Here is an 8,122-nt window from a genome sequence, read left to right as displayed (position 1 = left end):
CATCTCATCTCTCTGAACTGCTTAGTCATCAACAGGGGTGGGTAAATCTGAAAATGATAAAACCACAATAAAAGAACACCATTCTATTCTAGGAAATAAGAATGTTTCAGACACTTTGTTGCTAATAGTCAAAACAGCAGCATATTTACCTTCATATATTCACCTATGATTTATTATGTGACAATCCTTAAAGAAAAGTCTTGATTGGAAGTATCGATATTTCATGTTCAACACACTCATCTTTATTATCCCATGGCCTTATTTATCTAAGTTCTTGTCTCTTGATGAATCGAACAATAAAGGTTAGACCTCTGTATGTAATCAATGCAAACCTTTGCAAAAATTACAATTACAACGAGTAATACTAGTCTTCATTTTAAATTGATTATCTAGCCTGCAATATTGCACACTATATCAAATGTCTATTTCTGTTTTAATTTATAATGATGATAGTTAATTTTGTTAGTATTATTATTGGTTTGATATCCTCATTAATTAGCTTCAATGTAGCTACAGTAGCTACCTTTTGTTAGTAACTTGTAGTGTAGCTAACAACTTTTTCAAAAGGTTAGCTTGACAGTAGCTTAACTACATCTCAAATAATACATGATTTTTAACAGAAGAATTCATGTACTGCTTTAATAAAATGATAAGTTTCAAATGTTTGCTTCTAAACCCTCTTTTTAACAGAAAGAAAATATTGTTTTTGATAATCAGCATTATGCCACAAATGCTCTCATTTGAGCTTAGCTTGTAATGAACCCGGAATATTCCTTTATTACCAGGTTTAAACAGGTTTTAAGAAGTCAAAACCATTCTGATGTAGCACATATTTCCAGTTGTCCAATGAGGATAGAGAATCAGGTTGATAATGGAGGTGTTCGATTGTGTATTTAAAGCAGAGAGTAAAACCAAAATATTTTTCATTTCGGTTTGTTCTGAGCAAAAACAGTATTTTTTTGTTCCGGTTCAAAGGTTCAACAGCCTCCTTTCCAAATGGTTACCAGTTAGAACAAAATAAAAGAACGGTTAATAATGTTCTTTTTTAAATGAAAGTAGCTTACTTTGCACTAAGGGGAGGTGAAATACCAATTACAGTGTTGCCAGATCTCACAAGAGAAACAAGCAACATGGTCTTGAAAAAGAAGCCTAAAATAAGACACTTTCCTCTCCAAAATAAGCAAAAATGAGCAATTACATTTCTTCCTATGTGGTGGATTTGCCAGCATAGAAATCATAACAAGTTTAATTAAATTAACAAGTTAATTAACAGTTAAGTATAATTTAATTACAGAGCTGTTTCAGAGTCAAAACCTGGCAGCATCAAATGTATTAATGCATCATATCTAACAATAAACAACTGAGAAAAGTACTTTTGACCTCTAACAAGGTTTTCCTTGTATCTAGATTAGTCGTGCATGTATATGCAGTAATTATACATAATTGTGAAAAGGTCTTTATTGAGAGAATGCGACTGTCTGGCTGCGGTGAGTTTGTCAGTTTGTCATTTTCTCTCCCTCATGTTTCGTAGGCGAAGCCGGCATGCATGGTCAGTGTTTCCATGGGAACATTGATTGTTTCCATTGGAACGCTGATCATACCCCTAATTAGCAACACCTGGTTCTCCTCTAATTCACTCCCTACTTAAACCCTTCGTGTTCTCAGTATCTTTGCTAGATTACTGTTTGATGTGAAGTAACTTACCTCACTCTCTCTGCCTAGTTGGTCCTGTCTCATGTATCTGTTTGGTTGCCCGTCTCTGCCTGTGTGTCGGGAGTGTGGTTACCTTCCGGCTTGCTGTGCGCTCACGAATCTTCAAAGGAGGTTTCCTCATCTCTGCCCGTGTGTCTGGAATGTGAGTACATTCAAATCTGCTTGCCGTTATTCTCTGCAACTCACTACGCTTCTACGGAGGATTCCTACGGATCTGCTCCTAACTTCCACAATGTACACACTCGTCTACGAACATACTCTTCACAGATCTGCCCATTGTGCGATTACGGAACACACTCGTTCACAAGACCCCTTCTCTCTAATGCAGACGGTGCCGGGATCTCAAGTCTTCGCCAGCACAGTTAACATTATCATTTATTGTAAATAAATCCTTTGAACTGTTCCTCTGCTTTTGGTTCCCTTTGTCTCGCTCTTGCTGTCTGACAGCGACATCCACATTGGGTAATTAGGCAAAGAAATGTGTGATGCAGAAGTTTCCTTCAGAATCAAAGCACAAGTTTAATTTTTTTTGGGCAACATGAAGTCGTGAAGTCACAAAAATGTACTGTGGTAAACCCTTTGTCCTTTAGTTTCATGAAAAAATTATCAGAACAAAATTAACTGGTTATAACTTTTCACATTTCAGACTACTTTCATCACTTCTCATTGATTAACTCGAGTAAAGTTAAAGGGGTCATGACATGTGAAACCAAATTTGCCTTGATCTTTTGGTATATAAGAGGTCTTTGTATCATTAAAACGTCCTGCAAGTTTAATATTTTAAGACGTCCTCCCCATTCTAAACGAATCATTTATTTAATCAAGCTCAAAATACAGCTCGTTCTGGATTCATGGTTAGAAGTGACGGTCGGTTAGAGTGACGAACAGCGTTTGCATATGACCGCCTCCAGCACAAGATAACTCACGCTTTAAGCGCAAGACAACTACGCTGATTTCAGTATCGCCGTGCGCCTCACAAGTGTTCAGTCGATGGACAGCGAGCTCTGACAGAGACTACTTGTGCACAGGAAAATTACGATGCCACACAGATGTGCTGTTCCTGGCTGTGGTCAAACAAAACCTCTGAATAAGCTGCCGAAAGATCCAGACGTCAGGGAAAAATGGATGCAGTTTATTTTTTGAGGACGTCCCAGTCACGGCAGTGTTAACTTAAGCGTTTGTTCTGTACATTTTAAGGATGACTGTTTTGAGAACAAATCTCAATATGATGCTGGCTTTGCCAGAAAACTGTTGCTCAAAGATAAGTCTGTGCCGACTATTCTGGGAACAACGACGACGCTAAACTGTAAGTAATCTATTTTAAACTTTAAACTACTTTTTAAAGCGCAATTTCATTCATTATGAATAATCACAGTGTTTTTACTTAGTTTACTTGCATATTGTTCTGGCTGGGGGCGTCAATAATTGATACATAGGCACTGACGTTAGCCAATCATAACAGTGGGCGTTAACACTGAAGTCTTAAATGGAAAACGCCCCCAAAACAGACTGTTTGAATCAGAGGATGAGAAACAGGGTGGGAAAAGGTCATAAATCACTAGATTTTAAAAGTTTTTCTTAAAAAAAAATATATTAATACTATAATTGCACCTAAGGGAACATAATAATACAATAAAAAAAACCATGTCATGACCCCTTTAATAACGAGATAAACCAGTAAAGATTAAATCACTGTAGGCTTTGATGGGGATTCCCTCTTTGAAAAAAGCCTTTTACAAATAGGATTTCTTAATCAATTTGCTCCACCACCGACACAGAACCTTAAAAAGAAAAGCCTTTCAGAACTGTGTCGGCTTATCTTCACAAACTTTCATAATAACACTTGGTAACAATTTATTTGAATGTGTCCTTCTTACACATATCATATGTATTTACTATAGTAATAACAGTCAATTATGCATAATTACAAGCAACTAACCCTAAACCAAACCCTTACCCTAAATCTAAACCTATAGTAAGTACATGTTGTTAATTAGTAATAATCAGTAATTACTTTTGTAATTACACTGTAACAAGGACACATTAAAATGAAGTGTAACCATACTCTTTTGCCTAACATAAAATTCAGATGCTCCCCACTATCATAGCTTTTGCATCACAGACGGAAGGAGGTACAAATCAGCAGTTCATCTGGGATTTGAATTCAAATGAGAGGAAAGCTCCATTAGTCTTGGGCATAATTGATAATTACCCTGTATATGCGTAAATAAATCTCATGGACCAGCATGGCAATAACATATCTGCCTTCTGATAATGCCTCCCAGAAGGACTATTCCGGACAGGTTTTAGAAAATAAAAGAAGGTTCTCTAATTTTCAAATAGAAGTCATCATCAGAACTGAACCTAAATTTTCTTTCTTAATACACATTACTGGTCTTATTGTGAACGACTCATCTGAACTTTATTCCAAAGAAAAAAAATCGGTCTTCGTAATCTTTCATCAAATCTTCTGCCTCTCTGACCATCTTATATACAGGGACAACTTTTCATGATTCAATAAATTAGATAATGGATTAGAAATGAACGTCTGTCATTGGCTTGTGAATCTGCCTGTATATAAGTGGCCTCTGTAAACCTCAGAGAGGAATATTAACACACATTGATCCTTCATCACCATTATCCTCTCGATGAGCGCTGTCGACATATTCCAAAGATATTGAAGACTATCTCGGTTTTATTGTGAGACATATTTCAGCTGGCTAATTCTTTATGGCTTTAATCTCCAAGAGCTTTATGTCATTGTTTGTGACGTGTGGTGCCACAAAAGCAGTAATGGAATCATAATTGGTTATTGCAAAGCCAGAAAACAAAGAAATGATGAGATGAGCAATAACAATAAGAAATGAATCAGTGCAAGGACCAAAACAACCAGCATGCATCCTGCCTATAAACTGTTTGTGAAATGACGTTTGGAAGGATTTGGATGGCATAGCCAATTAAACAGTAATATGTGAATTAATTTATATCTTCTAGATCAATGGTTCTCATTTGTTTTGTTTCAGGACCCAGATTTAACATTTGACATTTCAAAATTGTTTATTGTACAAATAAACAAGTAGTGGGCTAAAGCACTGAACTGGTAATCAGAAGGTCGCTGGTTCGATCCCCACAGCCACCACCATTGTGTCCTTGAGCAAGTCACTTAACTCCAGGTTGCTCCGGGGGGATTGTCCCTGTAATAAGTGCTCTGTAAGTCACTTTGGATAAAAGCGTCTGCCAAATGCATAAATGTAAATGTAAATGTAAAAGTTTCTTACCCACACCTATCATATTGTGTCAGAACACATGGATTTAACCACTGGAGTCATATGCAGGGGTAGACTGGGAAGAGAAAGCGGCCAGGGATTTAAAAAAAAACTGGTGACAAAAGTTGTTGAGTGGGGGGCAGTGGGGGGTTTCTGCATATTGCTGCCCCTTCGGCATATCCATTTTGTGGCCTGTTCTGCATAACGCGGCGGCACATTTCAGCTTTTTGCGGCCCATTCGGCCCATTTCGCAGCCGGCCCACCAGCCTTAATCTGCCCCAAATTGTGTCGTTCCACCGAGAGAATGCCCAGTATGCCAGATTACCAATCCAGCCATTGTCATATGGATTACTTTTATGCTCCCTTTATGTACATCTTTTAGTTAAAATTTTTGTCACCCATACACTTGAATTGTGAGGACCTATAAAGCTGAAATATTCTTCTAAAAATCATAATTTGTGTTCAGCAAAGAAAGAAAGTTATACACATCTGGAATGGCATGAAGGTGAGTAAATGATGAGAGAATTTTCATTCTTGAGTGCACTATCCCTTTAAGTAGACATATTTATCACACCAAAATTACTATCTTTAAAAAATAACAACAATAAACAGCTGCCAATATTTTGACAGATTAGTGAGTGCAAAAATTATTAAATGCTTATTTTTCTCCAAACACATTGGGTCTACAAGTGTTCAAGAGTCAATGAATTATTTCTGAAATTCCCTGATTGGATCGCATTTCTGAACACCTGCAAAAAGAGAGATAAGCTACTTATCTTCTGAATGTTCCAAACCCACTGTTTCCACCTCTTTTCACATTGGATTATGGGGGAAACCCACAATAAAAAAATATAATTGCTTTTTTACTGTCATAATTACAGCATCACAGAATTTTGGAACGTGTTTTCACATAGCAACAGCATAATCAAAATCATCAAGTGAATATATGATCATGTTGAAAACAAAACATCATCTGTTTCAGTTTTCATTCAAATGGAAATAACAGTTTGAGTTATAGTTATTTTCTTGAAACATAGTCTGGAGCCTGAAAACTGCCCCTTCTAAGCGTCTCTCTGCCATTTTTCCTCAGGGTATATCAGAAATGAGTTACAACTCTTAATGACTATTTCATTAGCTTCTAAAATGACGGAAATAATGAAAGCAATTTTTCATGGCTTGACCGTCAAGATGAAGAAATGACTTGCGCCATCTATTTTCAAAATATACGAAACAGATCTACAGATATACTTGAGGTAACTAAACTAACCTCAAGTTCTCCTGAAATGCCTGACTGCATCTGCTTTGACTCCTACACAAGCAGAATGCCCATCATCATCGAGGGAGAGTCACAGCCATTTGGCAGAAAAGCTCTCTGACTAAATAAGGGTATGATTTTGTCTGTTTGGCTGCATTCCATGATGTGTCATTTGTTGACAACAATCTGTTGTGACGTAATTCATTTGATGAATTAAATAAGTATTTAACAATTTGGAGGTAATCTTCCAGCAAATCTTTAGTCAGATAACACAAGTACTCTGTTTCATTGTTTGTAACCGATTATGACCTTTATGCTTTGTACACTTTTATTGTTGCTCATACTTTGGTTAAAGGTATAACTTGTTCCATACCGCTTGTTGGATTAAATCGTGTGGCTTGTTAAGGAGAAGAGTGCAAATACTTTTCAAAGTGGTCAAATGACAAAACAAAATCACATAGACTTGCATTAAAGGAGGGAATCAAATCATAATTAGGGACCAGAATGTGATAAAGACTTTAGGGTGGGCTATTGAACCACATCCATCCATAACACCCTAGAAACCGGTGTTGGGTGAAATCTGAATGCAAATGAATTAGCTACTGTAATCAAACAACTTTAGTTGTGTAACATTACATGTCAAAAGTTTTCAGATTACAGTTCCTGACTTTCAGTTAAGTTACTTACTTTTAAGTACATTTTTTGGGTTACACATTTCTTAAATAATAGATAAAAATGTATTATTTTCATAGGTACGTCTCCTTGCACTTCACCACCTTATAAGTAATTGTAAGGGAGAAATGTGTGTGTAATGAAACAAGTGGAGAACCAAGTGCAGAGCCAAAACCTTACTTTAAAATAAAGTAAATTCAAAAATCCAAAAAAGGAAACAGGAACAGGACAAAGTTGAATAACAAGAATAAACCACAGTGTCCAAACTCAGCAGGCAGAAACAAGTCTAAAAGTACAAGCAATGATCAAAACTGGCAATGGCAAAGCAAGCCATTACCAGGCTCAGTATGGTGCTGGCACCCAATAACCAAACCAATAACCAAAGTCTTTTATACTGTTACTGATGGGCAACTGATGAACTATAGGTGCAGTCAGTAAGCTGGGGGAATGTTGATTGGTGGCTGGTGGACTGTTAGACTGGCTTTACTGTGAGATTCTTGTGAATTGCATATAACAATGAACAAGGAGGAAAAATAGACATTGTTATGAATTTTTTAAGCAGTTCTGTGAAAAATGTTTTAGAAAGTGACTTAAAGGAATGTTCCGGGTTCAATACAAATTAAACTCAGACAGTGAATGGAGAGTTTAAAAGCAGAAATTTGAAGCTTCTAATGTTATAAAAGCACTTCTTCTGTTAAAACTCATGTCTTATTTAGGCTGTAAAGTTGTTTAAATTATAATTTTTACAGTCGTTTTAGGATTTGTTGATATTACAACGTCATAGCATCGAATTTGTAAAATTGGCCATAACTTTTTACAAAAAAGTTTAGTAAGTGATGATATCACTCTAAAATCATGTTTACACACATATTGTTTATGTCTTGTGGCTATACTTTTGAAACTGAGTACTTTCTTGTTTACGGATTGGCCCTATCCACTTCCATTGTAAGCGCCTCACTGGAACCCAGATTTTAGCTTTTTTTTAAAGAAAAGGAGGGACGAAAATTGTTTTTTGTGGTAATCAATAATATGCCTCAACTGCTGTCGATTGAGCTTAACTTGTATTGAACCTCGGATATTCCTTTGAAAGTAATGTAATTAGTCATATGATTACTTTTCTATTAAGTAATAATCTGTATTCATTTATATTTATACTTTTTTGAGTAATTTACCCAATCAGTTATGCTAACAACTGCTCAGAACATCTTAGCAACCA

Source organism: Xyrauchen texanus, chromosome 22 (assembly GCF_025860055.1).
Source record: "Xyrauchen texanus isolate HMW12.3.18 chromosome 22, RBS_HiC_50CHRs, whole genome shotgun sequence".
Lineage (NCBI taxonomy): Eukaryota > Metazoa > Chordata > Actinopteri > Cypriniformes > Catostomidae > Xyrauchen > Xyrauchen texanus.
The sequence above is the reverse complement of the archived record's forward strand: the minus strand, read 5'-3'. Positions refer to the sequence as shown.